The following is a 17,938-nucleotide window of genomic DNA, read 5'->3' as shown; positions in this document are numbered from 1 at the left end:
ATACGGGGAATCAAAGTGTGGGTCCAGCGACCCCTCTGCGAGTCATCCCACCGTTTCTGCCACTTCTCCAGCGACTCTCGCCTTGCCGCCTTTCGGCATTCTGTATCCTTTTCAAGAGGATTCATCTTCCTTGCCTCGTACAGGCAGCGTGTATCACTTGCCAGAATGTCTATCGGGATCATTCCCGCAATAACACACGCTGCCTCGCCTGATATTGTTCTGAAGGCGCTGCACACCCTTAGCGCCACTAAGCGGTAAGTCATATTCACTCTCCTACGATTACTCTCACACGCTAATGCTTTCTCCCAAACTGGTGCCGCGTATAATAGTGTGGAGCGAACCACTCCGGCTACAAGTAATCTGCGACTGTACCTTGGACCTCCAATGTTAGGCATCATCCGCGCTAATGATACGCTGGTATTTGCCGCTTTCTCACAGGCATAGTCCAGATGTCCCCTGAAATTGATCTTAGCGTCAATCATCACCCGCAGGTATTTGATAACCGGCTTCGAAGTGATGACGTGACCACCAACGCGAATATTAATCGTATTCCTCTTCCTACGATTGGTAATCAAGACCGCCTCCGTCTTTTGTTCCGCAAGGTCAAGCTGAACCATCTCCAGCCACGCTTTTATGGCGCTAATGGTTTCGTTAGCGTACATTTCCACGTCTTCAGGTTCTTTCGCGACGACAACCACAGCTAGATCATCTGCGAAACCGATTATCGTGGCCTCCTTTGGCACGGGAAGGACAAGGACCCCATTGTACATGACGTTCCACAGGAGAGGACCCAACACTGAGCCCTGTGGTACTCCTGCGGTGACGGTGTACTGCTTGGATCCCTCATCCGTGTCGTACCACAGTGTCCTCTCCGAAAGGTAACTGTTGAGGAGCTTAGTCAAGTAACTAGGGACAGGTTGAGGTTTCCTACATAAGATGAACACAAAACCTTTATAACTGAAACGCGAGCTTCCGGCATTCCAACTTGTTTATTATTTGACGGATTACTCCGTTCATAATCGGGAAAATGTTGAATACCACTGAAAAATGATCTCGGCCATTTACTCAGAAATAATCGTTTTTAGAAACATGTGATCGGAGCGTTATGTATTCTAGCACGTGTCAATTATTTGCGTATTGTTCTTTGTGCAGTTCGAAATAATTATACCGGACACAGGTTTAGCGGTTAATAAAATAATATTATATTTTTGGGTTTCTTATATTGAAAATTGATGAGCAGAAAATAATATATAATAATAATATATATAATATAATATATATAATATAAGCTATCTACACACCTGGCAGCTAGGGATAAAATGCACCACCAAAAAATGAGAAGAAGGAGAAATTTAACCTCCGGTACGGATAACCGGCGGGAGTCGTCTGACTTGGTGACTGGGTCGGGCTCTCGTAATGGACAGCACGGCGTCGAAACCGCTAGTCGTGGGGCGGTTCGACGTCTAGGCGCCACGACGACCAGGAGCACAGCTCCGCCTGCTGCAGCTGTTTCGCCACAATCTGTGGCGACCACTTCAACAGGTTTGCGTAGGAAGCGGATGAAATGGACTGAAGAAATGAACCTCTTCATAATCCGCTCCTACTACGAAATAACGGCGGGGGCGGGTACAACATCTTACCGTCCCTTGTTGCACCAGAGCTTGGCCAGAGCTGAAATATTCGTTTTGAGAATGAAGGGGGTCCTAAGTCCGCATCAACTTAACGCAGGACCGGACCAAGCTCTGGTCATTAAGGCGGATTTGCGCTCAATATAATTCGTAGGCATGTCGTGTTCTACGAATTATATAAAGGAGCATTCAACATCTGCGAGCCGCTACGGTCATGCTGCTTCCAGGGCAGAGGTGAGGCAGCGTCTGCCGATTTGCCTCTGCCCTGGTAAGAAACCGTAAAGCCGTCGTCGCTTGGCATCACCCAAAGTCTGCCGTGGAGCGGATGAACCTGCCTCGTGACATCGGAGGTAGAGGCGTGGTTGACGTATCGGCACAACATCATCGCCAAGTCGATTCGCTGCGCGCTTATTTTTACAGCAAAGAGCAGGCGAGTTTGTCTGTAAGGCAAACTGTGGACTGACTCCACTTAACTTGAAGGATCGATCTTTCAATCCTCTGAGTGTGGTGAAGTCGGACCAAGAGCGGATCGATGAATGGAAGTCGAAGGGAATGCACGGTAAACACGTGAATTGTCTTTGGCAGCCATTTGTAGATTTGCATCTGTCGAACAGATGGCTGTGTGCTGGGGAGCTCTTTGCTGAGACGGAGGGGTTTATATGTGCCATTCAGGATTGCGTGGTCGCCACCCGAGCTTATAAAAAGCTCAACATGAAAGAACGGGTGGAGAACGACCAGAGCAGAATGTGTGGTTCGGCGTTAGAGACGTTGGACCATCTCATTTCTGGCTGTACTGTTATGGCACCGGTGCAATACATCACCAGTCATAATGCTGTATGTAAGGTTATCCATTAAAACCTTGCATATAAGCATGGGCTGATCACGGGAACATGTCCGGTTTACCGATATGAGCCGCAAGCAGTACTTGATAGTTCTGCTTACAGCATGTATTGGGACCGGCAAGTTCTGACTGATCGCCATACCGCACACGATAAGCCTGACGTACTGTTGACAAGACGGGTCGCTCCGCGTATATTATTGATGTGGCTATCCCCCATAATAGCAACATTGAACGGAAATACGTGGAGAAGAAGGTGAACTATGAGCCATTGGCTCGGGAAATCAATGAAATTTGGCGTCTCGAGCGGGTGGTTGTAGTTCCCATAATATTGCTAGCTACAGGTATTGTACCTAAATCCCTCACGGCTTCCCTTGATGTCCTGGGACTTTCGCGCAGCCTGGTTCAAACCATGCAGAAGTACACCATTCTGCATACGTGCTCGATGTTGCGGGGAGTACTCGACGGATTCTCCCACTGACCTACCACCGGCCACCACCACCAGTGCCCCTTTTAGTTTTTCAGTAGGTAGGATCGTCCGAGCCTAAATGCTTGGCACTTAGTGCTAGTATTAGGTAAAATCCGGCATCTGCCGAGATTGTGATAACTCGGAAATAAAATTGATAATAGGGATAATCTATCCGCCAAATTGCGATTGCAGTTAATCATAGTAAGAGGACTGCGAGTGAGTTCCTTAAAAATCCAAAAAATTATAAAAAAAACAATCGAATTGGACGTGCACCAAGAATTAAAGAAAGGGCTAAAAGGCAAAAAAAAGTATTGCCGTCGCCAAAAAATTAGCCCATCGAAAATTCGTCAGAGTTTAGATTTGCCTGTGACAACAAGACGTGTTCAACAAATTTTGTCCAACGATGAACAGATCAAATACCAAAAAAGATTACCAGAGCCTCGCCTTTTACCCCTCCACAAATCGGCCAGATTGAACTTCACAAAAAAATTTAAGCTTTGGGCCCCGAATGGCAATCCATCATCTTTAGTGATGAAAAGTTCAAGCTGGAAGGCCTAGATGGTTCGCAGAAGTATTGGAGGGACATCCGCCAGGGGTATGAAAGACGATACACACGGAATTTCAAAGGAGGATCATTAATGGTATGGGTTGCTTTTCGATATCATGAAAGTCTTCAATTTTCATTGCCACCCATAAAATGGACTCCAGTTACTACTGCGACTTATTGGGGAATGTGCTGATAGATTATGGTGATGATCTACGGGGTTTAGACTGGACATTCCAACAGGAAAATGCAGCAATCCACATTTCAAACAAAATCAAAAATTTTTTTGGTGTGGACAAGTATCGTTATTTTGGAATGGCCAACTGTAAGTCGTGAGCTAAACCCCATAGAAAACCTGGGGGGGATTTTATCTAACCGCATCTATTCTGCAGGACGCCAATATGATACACTTTTGGAGATGTTTCTATTCAAGAAGAGTAGAAGAAAATTGACATTACTCTTCTCAAGACTCAATGAGATGACGTATAATGGAAATTATTATAGAAAGGGGCGGAGAAATAAACTTTCCAAATTAAAACTTTTTAGTTAGCCTCGTTTATTTGGCAGTTTGTACACTTGTCCGGTATATATATTTCGTTTGACTTGCTTATTTATTAGTATTTTTTGTTGTCGTATATTATCATATATTTGTATGAAATAAGTATTTGTTATTTAATAACTCTATGTCCTCATTGAATAAACATTAATAAAAAAGAACAATGAATTAAATAAATTTGTTATAAATATAATTTTATACTGGGCGGTATAATTATTTCGCGGTAGGTATTTAGCAAGCAGAACCTTATTAAAATCGGTTCATTGTTTGTCTGTCTGTCTTTTTTCCCCCGGAGGTGGAAATCTTCCAAAGACACTGGTACGCATCTTCCAGCGTGTGGGATTTTTTTCTAATTAAAACCACCCCCTAACTCCTGTCCTATTCCCCGCGGAACCACCAAGTACTTCGTCACAGGTGAACATGGCTCTAGACAATCGATTGCATTCGAAACCGCGCCTTTCTCGCCTCCACTGCACTGAATTCGCCCTCCCATGTCGTTCACTGCACTCCAGCTCTCCTGGCATGCATGTATTTTTCCAGTTATACTTTCCGGTGCTACCGTTCCTCTCAATGTCTCCTTTAGACTCTTCCTTTCCTCAGAGAATCTAGGACAATGGAAGAAAACAAACTCCGGGTCCTCAGCTGGTAAGTTAGGTAACCTGTCCAGTTTAAACCTATAGAGGTATGAGATTGCGGCGCGGCAGGCAATAAATAAATAAATTTCGAATGTTGCGAATGCGGATAAATAGATGGCGCGGAACTCTCCACTTTTAGAACTCGCCACGGGAGTGGAGGATTAGCGGTGAGAAAGTGCCGTTGGTTGGGACAGGAAAAGACCGCATGGAAATAAGCCGGTCTCTTCTGTCTTCAACCTTGGCTGCCGACAGTCGCGTTTTGTAAAAGAAAAATACAACTTAATTTGAATTAAACCGATTTATTTAAGCATAGCTTCCGCCGGCTGATTGATTATAACAACTCACTATACTTACATTCAATTTATTATTTATATTAAAAATATACTTATGCAATAGCACGTGTTAAGCTAGAAATACAAAGTGCAAGTTCTGGAAAATGTGTAGCGAGCAATTATTAAGTTCAATGAAATAACATTAATTGTGTTTATTCAACTACAAGATCATAGTTTATCTCATCGTGCGTTCGCCGCATCAATCAATCAGAATCCATCTGTGGGTCCGTCGACGATTTTGGCCTGTTCCCACCATTACTACCACCTGCTTAACGATTCCTTCCTTTCGGCGTTTTTCATTTGCCGATCAGAGGAAGACTCGAGTCCATCATAGATACCTGCCATCCCATCGGGCAAAATGTCGATCGGCCGCTTCATCCGAGATGGGTCTTTCTATACACCGCGTTCATCTTTTGAGCATTGCATGCGGTATCCAATGCAGTTGACCAAATTGGCGCTGCGTAAAGCAGTGTAGAGCTCACCACTCTAGCTATAAGCAGTCTACAAGTGCATCGCGAGCCGCCAACATTTGACATCATCCTTGCCAGGTTCATGTTAATACTGGACGCCTTGGTGCAAACATTTTGCAAGAACTGCTTGAAATTCACGCCGCTTCGTGATAAGCAGAGCCTCTGATTTATTCTCCGCGAGTGGAAGATCTGCTTCTTTCAGTCACTTCTTTATAGCAGTGATTGCTTCGGATAAATATAATTCCACATCCGCCAGATCTTTTGCAACAACAGTCGCCACTATGTTATCGGCATAACACACTCGCTAGCAACTGGGATCTTAAGGACATCATTACACATGATGTTCCACAATGGCGGGTGGAACACCCGCGGAGAAAATTCGATTCCATTGTCTGTGTCGTACGCTTTCTATCTGCTAAGTAGCTGCCTATCTGTTAAGTAACTGAGTACACCAATCGCCGCCAATAATCTCCTTATAAGGTTCCAACTGGCAGATTTGAAGGCATTTTGCACGTTAAGGGTAATCACAGCAAAATACTTGCTAGTGCCACCCCTTCCGAGCATCACACTTCCAGCTAAGCCAGTGACCAGTTTGATGGCGTCAACCGTTTATCTGGCCGTACGGAAATCCAATTGTCAGTCTGATAAGCCTCCCAGACTTTCTACAGTCGGGAGTAATTTGTTCTAGATTATTCGCTCCAACATTTTCCCCATAGTGTCCAATAGGTATGCAGGCCTATAGGAAGATGGTTCACCAGGAGGCTTACTAGGTTTAGGCAACAACACTAACCTTTGTTTTTCCATGCCTCAGGAAAGATCCCATCCTCCAAGCGTGCTTCAAACAACTCTACCAATATGTCTGGCCTCGACTTAAAGGTCAGCTTAAGAGCTTTGTTTGGTATTTCGTCGTGGTCGGGCGCTTTGTAGTCTCCCAGCCTACTGAAAATCTACAGTACTTCTTTCGTCGTTACCACATCAAGATGCCTGTAGACTGTAACCCCTTGTGCTTTCCTGAGAGAACAAACCGTGAACGATTTTCAGTAGGAGACCTGAACATGTAATTTGTGGAGTTGCCTGACCTCTAAGTCTCCCTATCACAACCCTGTAGGCGCTTCCCCTTGGGTCTATATCCGCCTCTGCGTAGAGTAGATTGAAACAGTCCCTCATGCTTCGCCATATAGCCAGCTACAGGTTTCTTCCGACTTCTTTTTAAGTTCGCTGTTTTACCTCCTGGTCAATCCTACCCGTTGCTCTCTGAGCCGCTTGTCTGGTCCGATGACACGCCGACTGAAGATCTGACAATTCACTATTCCACCAGCAGTTGGGCCTTCTACTGGGGAAAGTATAACGTCTCGGCATCGATAAATCCTGGTCCAAATACACACCTATGAATTTTTGGTCGTCAATTGCTTTCGCAGACCAACCTGACGTTCTCCTCATTCTTGGACGAGCAGATTTCCAACCGCTTAACCTCTTCAGATCAACGGTCACTATAGGTGCACTGCACTGATTTGGATCAACCTCATCTTCTCGCTGCATTTAGCACCTTTTTGAACTCAGGACAACGTCTGCATCAGCTAGACCCAATCAACCTCAGTTGCGGACACTCTCGCTGGATGTTCGTACGAGAGACACTTGAAGCATCTCATCAACGAGATTTGCTATCTAACGCGACAAACTACCTTCCCGACATCCAGTAGCTTGCGCGCTACTTCTCCTGGCAGCTTTCACTCTTCTTAGTATGTCTTCATAGGACTAGGAATTCTCTCCTTCTCCTTTTTTGGCTTTGGTCCAACTTTAGTCCTACCGCCGTTTACCTTTTGAGACACCTGAACCCTTGCTATTTTAGGTACTATTTTCCCATCTACCGAGGTTTTTGGCCCCTTCTTCAAAGCGGGTGGTATGCTTTCTTGTTTTTTTGGAATGTTCGTCTTCCTTTTCTCAAACCCTCGTTTTCCTCTGCCCATCGGAGAGTATACGGTTGGGTGTCACCTGCGTTCACTGCGTAACCATCTCATCTTCCCACGATTTGTTATATAAAACCTTGATGGCTCTCACGATATGCTTGATTGCTTGGTGCACATTGTTTTTATCTTTTATGAACTCCGACAACTCAACAATTTCCAACAATCTCCAAGCAAAATGAAGCATGACCAAGGCGAAGTGGGGCGGGGGGGTTGATGGTATATTCACATTGGATATCAAATGAAAGATCTGGATTAGTACTTTTCGATGCCTGCCTTAGTTTTGACTTTCCTTGGAAATGCCGGGAGCGGGGGGTCCAAAGTGACGATTTTTTTAATGAACCCATTCTCACCACTACCCAACCAAAAATCGGAAAAAAATCATCAAGTTGCCTCTATACAGTGTGCAGACCTCAAAATACTCTTCATATCGATATTTGCACAAATTAAGTTAATAGCATATTACTATATTTTTCGAGAGATTGACTAGAAAACCTCTTATGTTTATCCTAGGGTAATGGTATGAAGCATGCTATCCCCAATTTTGGTCAAAATCGTACTTTTACTTACAATGTTACGGTAGCTCAAAGCACTAAATATCAATATCAATATCCCACTAAAGTGAGTGGTCTGGCAGGCTAAGTGCTTACACTTTACGGGCTACGTGCAAATGGGATAGTTCTGCACTCAAATATCCTCACACAAGAAACAAACAAAACCTTTCATACTTGAACTGCCCAGCTTCCAGTTTCCCGGTTTGTTTTCATATTTAATTATAGAGTTTCGTATTAACTTAAGCGAGCGAATTGAGTAAAGGAGAATGTGTAACTCAGTCATAGAAGGAAGGTATCGAGGTATGTATTAAACATCTCGAAAATGTTGAAAATAGAGTACTAACATACACGTATCATCTTAAAACGTTATGATGTGGAACAAATAGAGAAGTCATCAGATACGAACCCACACAACTTCGAAAAACATCAAAAGGATTCGGAGGGGTATTGATTGGAAGGATCGCCTACAAGCAGTAGCAACCAAGCCAAACACCATGCGCACACGTTTGCACTTTAGACTTTTCCTTAATGCTTGGCAAAAATGTGGACCCGGAATAACGTTTATTTTGCGCTACTGTGTCTAATCTGGAGAATGTGGTGGTCATATCGATTTGTATGACGCTTTGCAAAAGTAACTACTTTGTATTGAGATCCATTATCGTGCGAGGATATCAGACAATGAACGGATCCTTCATCTTCTTCGTCCCAAAGACTTCTTTCAATTGGTAATTCTTTTCTTCGCAACGATATAGCCCGTTTACTAAAATCGGTTTACTGTCTGTCTGTCTGTCCGTCACACGCATTTTTCTCGGAGACGGTTGTAGCGATTGGCGAAAATTTGGTGGGTGGGGAACTGTGAACTCTCACGCATATAGTGAGTTACATCCTTTTACGACGAATTTAAGGGGGGGTCCCCATACATGCAAAGGGAGGGTGTAAATTTATTAATTTATTAAATTGATAAAAGAAATACACAAAACCTTTCATACCTGAAGCGTCTAGCTTCCGGTTTCCCGACTTGTTGGCTTTGTCTTCCTTCAACATTTACATCCAACTGTGTAACTCCGTCCACAGTTTCATACACCTGATAGCATTTCACTGTTGGCGTGGAATTTATCTTTCCATTTTTTCAAAGGTGTTCTGATTGTTTGTGTTTCCTCAGAAACGGATATGCCTATTGACACGAAATTTGGTGAAAAGTTTGGAATTATAACGCCGTAGTAGTGTGATATTGCTTTGTGTTCAGTTTAAGAGGAGGGAGAGAGGGTCCTAAATATGTGAGAGCAATGTCTAATTTTTTTACCTAACCTAAGCCATGAAATGAATCGAATACTTTCCTAAGCCGATTTTAGTTTTGACATCAGTCTTGAAGGGGATGTAAGATGACTGAAAATATTTTGAAGCTGGCTCATACGATGTTTAAACATTATAACAACTTCCATACGGATATCTGTTCAATAATTGTAATAAAAGTTTATTGCTTCATCTTCATCAAAATTTTCAAGTAATGTAGACTATTACATTAAGGGATTAAGGGAGGTCAGCATATTTGCAAACGGAGGGGGGGGGGGTGTTAAACTTTTTTTAAAAAGATATAATCATGTGGGGCATCAAATGAAAGAACTCGATTAGTACTTATTTTTGATATTGGTTGAAACAGTGGATTGACCACTCAAAATGTGAAACAGGTTTCGTTCTCAGAATCTATCCAACCGGGAAATCTGAAAGCAAAGTCCCGATGGTACATCTATAAAAAATTTGGGTCTCAAAATACATCTCATTCCAATATCTGTACAAATAAATCTAATAATGCTACATTATCAAATTTTAGAAATTTACCCGAATCCATCCTAGAAGTACAAAATTTGGTAGCAGGCGATAATATATGATAGAACATAATTCTGGAAAATTTGAACGCAATCTAACTATTATAAACAAAGTTATAGAAGGTCAAAGTTTTGCATTTGCTCACTAGGATGTGTAAAACGTGATCGCCATATAAAGTGAACTTATAGGAACCGGAGGTTCATGGGGACAGATAATTAAAAAAAAAATAGAAAGAAAAACTAAACTTAATCTTTTTAGTTATCTCTATATCAGTATCAATTACTGGAGGCATCTGTATGTGCTCTAATGAAGTCTGCGGATAGTGTACAATAAGATCAACATGTGTGTACGTTGGTAACAGCGACAGATTTAATGTACGTACATACATATGTGAATGCTTTTGAGCACAGGGTAAAACGGAAATATATGGAAATGCGTCAAATCAATTAAAATGCTTACATATATGTAGATTGATATATTAGTACACGCCAATAGGCAATCTTTGTTTAGGATAAGCACAATATTTATGCTGCTAATATGTATGTACATTTTTATATCTTGGTTATATCTTGGCGTTCGGCAATATATGAAGTACGGTTATGCATTCCTAGCTATGGAGGAGTGGAATAACATTCATAGAGATTTCCTCACTTAACATTAACACAAAATCTTTATACCCGAAGCGCCGAGGTTCCCGTATTTCGATTTGTTTGCTGTAGGAACTGGAGCAAATTTCTTTTACAACTTTATTTAACAATATGTATACGAATCTTTTAATTGTAAAAAGATTGATTTGGCAATATTCTATTGTGAATTATAGATTAATTTTTATATGTCAATGAGAATTATTTATCAATTTTCTGGCGAACTTTTTGGTGACATTGTAGTTTTTCTCGATATTTATTAGTTTGAATAAGACTTTCATCGTCTACGAGAGCAGTTTTCATGTCTCGTTGTAAACTACTATTCTTGATGAGCCATGGCGCATTTGCTATTATTCGAAGGAACTTCAACTGAATTTGCTGCAGTCGTTTGATACTGGAATTTTTTGTTGCACTCAATAGATCCAAGTAAGACGTCGATAGAGATGGAAGCCAGGATATCTGACATTGTCAGTTTGTGGAATGTTAATTCCATCTAACGATTTTCGTCAACTTTCAAATCGGAAACATATATCAGATACAATAGGGATGTGGATGTGCAGCTTTTGTATCTTAATCGGAAGGACCAACCTTTTATATAGGACTTCAAAGTCATCATCATCAATGGCGAATCAACCGGTATCCGGGCTAGGTCTGCCTTAATAAGGAACTGCAGACATCCCGGTTTTGCGCCGAGGTCCACCAATTTGATATCCCTAAAAGCTGTCTGGCGTCCTGACCTACGCCATCGCTACATCTTAGGCAGGGTCTGGCTCGTCTTCTTTTTCTACCATAGATATTGCCCTTATAGACTTTCCGGGTGGGACCATCCTCATCCATACGGATTAAGTGACCCACCGACCGTAACTTATTGAGCCGGATTTTATCAACAACCGCACGGTCATGGTATCGCTCATAGATTTCGCCATTGTGTAGGCCCAAGTTTCCGAGGAATACATGAGGACTGGCAAGATCGTAGTCTTGTACAGTAAGAGTCCTCTGGTTGTAAGCTGAAATAGGCTCTGTTGGCTGACAACAACCGTGCGCGGATTTCATCATTGTAGCTGTTATCGGTTGAGATTTTCGACCCTAGATAGGAGAAATTGTCAACGGTCTCAAAGTTGTATTCTCCTATCCTTATTCTTCTTCGTGTTTGTGTTTGACCAGTGCGGTTTGATGTTGTTGGTTGATTGGTCTTCGGTGCGGACGTTGCCACCATATATTTTGTCTTGCCTTCATTGATGTGCAGCCCAAGATCTCGCCCCGATTGCCACCTGCTCGATCTGGATGAAGGCAGGTTGAACGTCTCAGGTCGTTCTTCCCATGATGTCGATATCGTCAGCATAGGCCAGTAGTTGGGTGGACTTAAAGAGGATCGTATAATACCTCTTGCATTTACCTCAGCATCACGGATCTCTTTCTCGTGGGCCAGGTTAAAGAGGACGCATGATAGGGCATCCTCTTGTCTTAGACCGTTGTTGATGTCGAATGGTCTTGAGAGTGATCCTGCTGCTTTTATCTGGCCTCGCACATTGGTCACGGTCAGCCTAGTCAGTCTTATTAATTTCGTCAGGATACCGAATTCTCTCCATAGGCGTGTACAATTTTACCCTGGCTATGCTATCATAGGCGGCTTTAAAGTTGATGAATAGATGGTGCAACTGTTGTCCATATTCCAACAGTTTTTCCATCGCTTGCCGCAGAGAGAAAATCTGATCTGTTGCTGATTTGCCTGGAGTGAAGCCTCTTTGGTATGGGGCAATGATGTTCTGGGCATATGGGGCTATCCGGCCTAGCAAGATAGAGGAGAATATCTTATAGATGGTACTCAGCAACGCGATACCTCTATAATTGCTGTACCGTGTGATATCTCCCTTTTTATGAATGAGACAGATAATGCCTCGTTGCCAGCCGTCGTTGATTCGCTGTCCCATACCTTGTGCACACGTTTATGAACCACTTGGTGTAACTGGTCGCCTCCATATTTAACCAGTTCGGCTGTAATTCCATCGGCTCCTGGCGACTTATGATTTTTTAGCCGATGAATTGCACGGACTGTTTCTCCTAAACTTGGTGGTGGCAGTATTTGTCCGTCGTTTTCAGTTGGCGGGACCTCAAACTCGTCGATGTTCTGGTTGTTCGGTAGCTCATCAAAGCACTCATGCCCATTCTGTCTCGGCAGGATGAATATCGAGGTGTATAAGGCTTCATTCTGCTGACTTGTTGGTAAAACTTCCGTGCCTGCTGCAGTTGCGCCCTGTACTTTTCTAGTTCACAGACTTGTTGGTTCTCCCAGGCTTCCTTTTTCCGTCTGTGAAGTCGCTTCTCCGCTCGACGGAGTTCGTGATAAGTCTCTGCGCTTGCCCGCGTTCTTTGAGAATACAACATTACTCGGTATGCAGTGTTCTTCCGTTCCGTTGCTAGCTTACATTAATCGTCAAGCCAGCCGTTCCGACTCCTTTTGCGCCTGGGGCCAAGTATGTATCATTTGTTGATGCTTCATCTCCAGGTCCTCTGTTTGCTGCAGTTATTGCGGCATCCATTTCCCTCTTGTAGATGTCGCGGACGATTGTGTTATGGATGACTTCAGTGTGCACTCTCACCTGATTGTCAGAGGGGATTCTGGGTGGTATTTTTATTCAAGCTCGGAGCACCATGCCAATGAGATAGTGATCCGAGTCTATATTGACCCCCTATATGTTCTGGTTCGTTTTACTACCTCGTAGAAGGTATCCTTGTCCGGCTCTGCAGACTCCTCAATAGGGGCGTGAATGTTAATGAGGCTTATATTTCTAAACTTGCCTCGCAAGCGCAGAGTGCATAACCGTTCGCTTATGTTTTCAAAGCCGATAACAGCAGACTTCAATATTCATTCATAACTGCCGACAGAAGTTTTCTAATCTTGTACAATATACAATACAATACTTGTCGAAAGCTTGGACAATATCGAGAAATACAGTGGAACAATGTTTATTTTGTTGTTCTTGAAAGCTTGTCTTACTGTCTGAACAATACACTTTCTCGGAAGCCAAATAGATGGTCTGCGTTTGTTTTGCGACTTGTTAGGGATGGGAGGAACTCTGATGCCAGCAGTTTTCCAAAAACTTTTGATTAGGTAAGAAGCAAGCCTGTCGGGTGGTATGATGCTATTTGCGTGGCATCCTTTCCCGGTTTTGTGACCGTAATTATAACAGAAGATCTCAATCAGATGCTTGATAGGATGGAGAGGGACTTCTTTCACAATTTTGCTTATAGTTTTGACGTGACCACATGCTTTTTAAAGTTTTGTGTGAAACAAAACCTTATTAAAATCGGTTTACTGTCTATCTGTCTGGTGCCTAGGCTCCGAAATAACTTACACATCGATATCTGTTCAAATAAAGTTAATAATAGTATGTTATTATAATTTTCAGTTATTGGCTGGCAAACTCCCCTTAAGTTAAGTGTAGGCTATAATATAGTTTCGTGCAAATCCCACTATTGCTAACAAAGTTATAATAGTTGAAAGTTATCGCTTCTTTACAAATTTAATATTTTGAATGCAAATATCACTTGATATTTTCACATAATATATGCATATATTACGTGCTACGTACTAATGGGACAGATGCACACTGAAATGTCTTTATAAAAGAAATACACAAAACCATTCTTACCTGAAGTGTCCAGCTTCTGGTTTCCCGACTTGTTTAGGATTGAGTTCTCTGATGATGTGAGCTGCATTTTTATCTCTGAAGCGAAGGTTCGCTTTCGTAGATTGGGGTGAGCTTCGCGGAAATTGAACTTTGTTTTTCACTAGTTGGGCGTAAAAACATTTTATAAATGAGTCGCCAGTGAAGCACTTTTTCAGCATCATTTTTTGGTCAGGTGCCATTTCCTAGCCGCAAGGGTGGTGAATGCTGTTTCGGTCAGATTTCTACAAGCTTGCCAGTGTACGCTGTTGAAGTTAAAGCACTGATGTAATTTTTAATATTGTGCTGGTTGTTATTGGGTAAAACCTTTGGTAGGCCTTCTGTTGCCTCTGGGATGAATGGTTTCATGAGATTTAGTAACCTGGTTCAGTTGAATATGTTTGCCACGAATATTTTTCAGAATTCCGAAATCGATTAGATCGGGTGTTTTGCGGTACTCAATCGCCCAGTAAGTTGGGCGCCCAGATAAAATGAAATTCTACTCCTTTGTGCTGCTTAGAACATTCCAAAGATCTCACCTTTTGAACTAATTCTTCTAGATTTTGCTGCTGTTTATTATCACAATGTTCCTCTTGAACAGATAATTTCAATACGTTTTCATATGTAGGTCGAAATTGAAGCTGGTTTTCTGGTATTTTAATACTGGATTCAACTATGTTCGAGATGGGAAGACTCTAGTTTGGAATACCCGCACAGGGTAAATTGCTTTTCTGTTTCACTGTAGCGTATACTGGGCATCCTCGATAGTTGGTAGTATGTGGTCCACCACAGTAGCAACATTTCTATGCACTCCTTCTCTGTTTTGCAGCTTGATGTTGAATGCAAATCGCCGGAGATCATGCAAACATTTGACAGCTTGCAATAAGCTTTTGTGTGACCGAACTCCTGGCAGTTTTGACACTGGGTGGGCCTATTTTTTCCCAAGGTTTTTCGATGGTGGTGGAACATAGATTGTAAATCCGATGCGTTTCATGGGGTTTTAACTAGCGATTGCATGATTCCAGGTCAATTCAGTAGAGTGGCTGTAAGACTTTGTTTCGATTTATAATATTTTAAATAGACTTGACAGCAAACCCGTTAATGTATAGTGTTTCTTTTATTAGGTTCGAATCCATACCATGCTCAATACCTTTTATAACAACAACTCATCCTTTGCTAGACTTCAGTTGTTACGTGCAATAAGTTCATTATTTAATATCGAATTGAGAAACTACTTTGCGGATATGATCTTTGCTGTAGATTTTTACCTTCATTTAATGGATGTCACCTTTGTTAATAAGGACTGTATGATTATTATGACTATTTGCAATGAATTGACAAATAAGTTTCACTAGTTCGATGCTATTTTTTTCACGCAAATATAGAGGTATAGAGTACGTTTGCTGTGTTATTCGAGTAATTTCAAACGGCTTTGAATTGAAAAGGAGACCAATTCAATTCTCAGATTTCGGATTACGTTTTCGTAATGTACCTCTCACTTCTAGTGTGAATTTTATCATAAGACTGCTTTTTGTGTGCATTATCTAGTTGATCCCATTTATCATTAGATGGGGCCACGATAGATCAACACTGGTAATATGGTAATATGCGACTTGGTATACGAAACATGGTATACGAAATACGAATCTTCGAGTAAATACCGAGATGAAGCTGAACGGCTCGTACAAGATTGCCGGTCGATCCATATACAGCAGTATTCAATTACAATAAAGATTATAATTGCAAAATGCATTGAAATATACTCAGTGATCTAATGATTATATTGTTCTCACATCATTGCGCTTTGAAATTTCAGTAAGAAATGCCTGGCAAGGGGAATTTGCCAGCACTAACTGACCCGTATTGAGATCCCCGCTGAGAAAAACACAACGATACCAGTCTATACTGAGTACATGGCTCAGAATTTATGTTGGTGGATGCAAGATCTACCTAAATCTCTATCGAACTTTGGCGTGAGGCACCCGTGTTGAAATGCATTACTACGTTTGAGGCACATGAACCAGGAATTTCCCTGAGACATGTGAATTCAGGGGCTATCCCTTACTCCCCTCTAAGGTTTCGCGACATAAAGCCGCTTCAGATGAATCACTGTACAAGTATATTTAGGTGCGCGGTGCTTCCATTTATACACAGCTCGTGTATACATTGAAAGCTACGAATCTGACATACTATAATTTTGTTAACAATGGAAGGATTTCCACTAAACTTCCTAGTGTGATGCCTCTTGTTAAAACCTATATAGCAATAACATTTTATGGATCTAGTATGAACTGAAATGAGGTTCGCAGTAAATTTTGAAATTATAATAATACATTATTATTAGTTTTATTTGGGTCGATATCGTAACGGAGGATATTTTGAAGCCTAGATACCATGAACATAAACAACCATAATTTCTTTCTGAGAATTGATTCTTGAAGTAGTTAATCCCTTTCGAACTCCTGCACTCTTTCTCGTTGCAGCCAATCTCAATACCAATATCAGCTTCGAAAGGTACTAAACTAAACCTTGCATTTAATACCCCATATGACTATGTTCTGTGAAAAAAAAGTGCACCCATATTTTATGTGTATGGGGATGACCGTTATGTTGAACGCGTAGCAACGTAATTCACTGCATGAGGTGGGGTTCACAGTTTCAACCTCTTTAAAAAATTTCGTTTCAAAAGATGAAAAAATTTCGTATGACAGACGAACAGAAGAAGAGATAGCTGCGAAGCAGGGATTTTCCCCGGAAGGTGAAAGCAACAGAAGCTGGTGCCCTCGTCTTATAGGCTTATTTGCATATTAAAGGTTATCCGTAAACTTTTCGAGTGGGTCATCAACAACAGGTTTATATCGATTACAGAAAGGGAGGACAGACAGCAGACACATCCAAATAGGAAGATTTACTTTTAAAGCGATCAGAATTGTGGAAGCAGTAGTAGGGTTAATAAATCTGCGCGGTAGTTAAATAATTGAGGCTTTAACATCGTCATAAAGTTTTTCCGCAAGGAGCTATTGTGTTCCGATTTGGACGATGAACCTAAGATACATCAGAAAACCTGTGAAGCTCCACAGACATCGTCTCCCGTTCCTTTTCTGTGGATAATAACGTATAATAGAATGTTGAGGTTACAGCTCCACAAAGAGGTGACTGTTTTCGGTTTCGTAGATGATATTGGAGTGACTGTCGTGACACATGACTGAAATTGATTCTGGCAAACGAAACAATTTGGGAAATCATATCCTGGCTAGAAGGCGCAAACGGCAATAAAGATTAGGATTGTCGCACAAATATCTGGGAGTCGTTATTGACCAAAAATTAAACTTCAAACCACATCTTGAAAGTTCAGCAACAAAAGCATCTGGAGTTACAACATTATTGGTGAAAATACTACCGAATATAGGCTGGCCAAAGCAAAGTCGTCATCTCCTTACCTTCAGAGTCGTTAGTTCGATTTTGCTTTATGGAGCTCCTCTCTGGGTATCGGCATTGGAACAAAAATCAAAAAGGGAAAAAGATTGTATGCCCACGGCAATAAAATGCATTGTGGACATCGTGCGCGAACAGTACAACCACTGACGAAGCAGCATGCGTCTCCAAGGAGGCGGTTTTAGTGGGTGAAATTCTCATATAACTGTATGGCACGAGCCAATGTTAGGTTTTGGACCTTCCCAACGATAAAAAAAAGACAAGCAGACAATAAAAATAAAACTAGGTAGCTTTCTCCTACTACTCCTCCTACTATATTTTAATAGTTAGTAAATACGTATTTCGAGAACTACTTACTCTCTTCCTCAGTACTT

This window comes from Hermetia illucens, chromosome 3 (genome assembly GCF_905115235.1).
Source record: "Hermetia illucens chromosome 3, iHerIll2.2.curated.20191125, whole genome shotgun sequence".
NCBI lineage: Eukaryota > Metazoa > Arthropoda > Insecta > Diptera > Stratiomyidae > Hermetia > Hermetia illucens.
Note: the sequence above shows the minus strand (reverse complement) of the source record.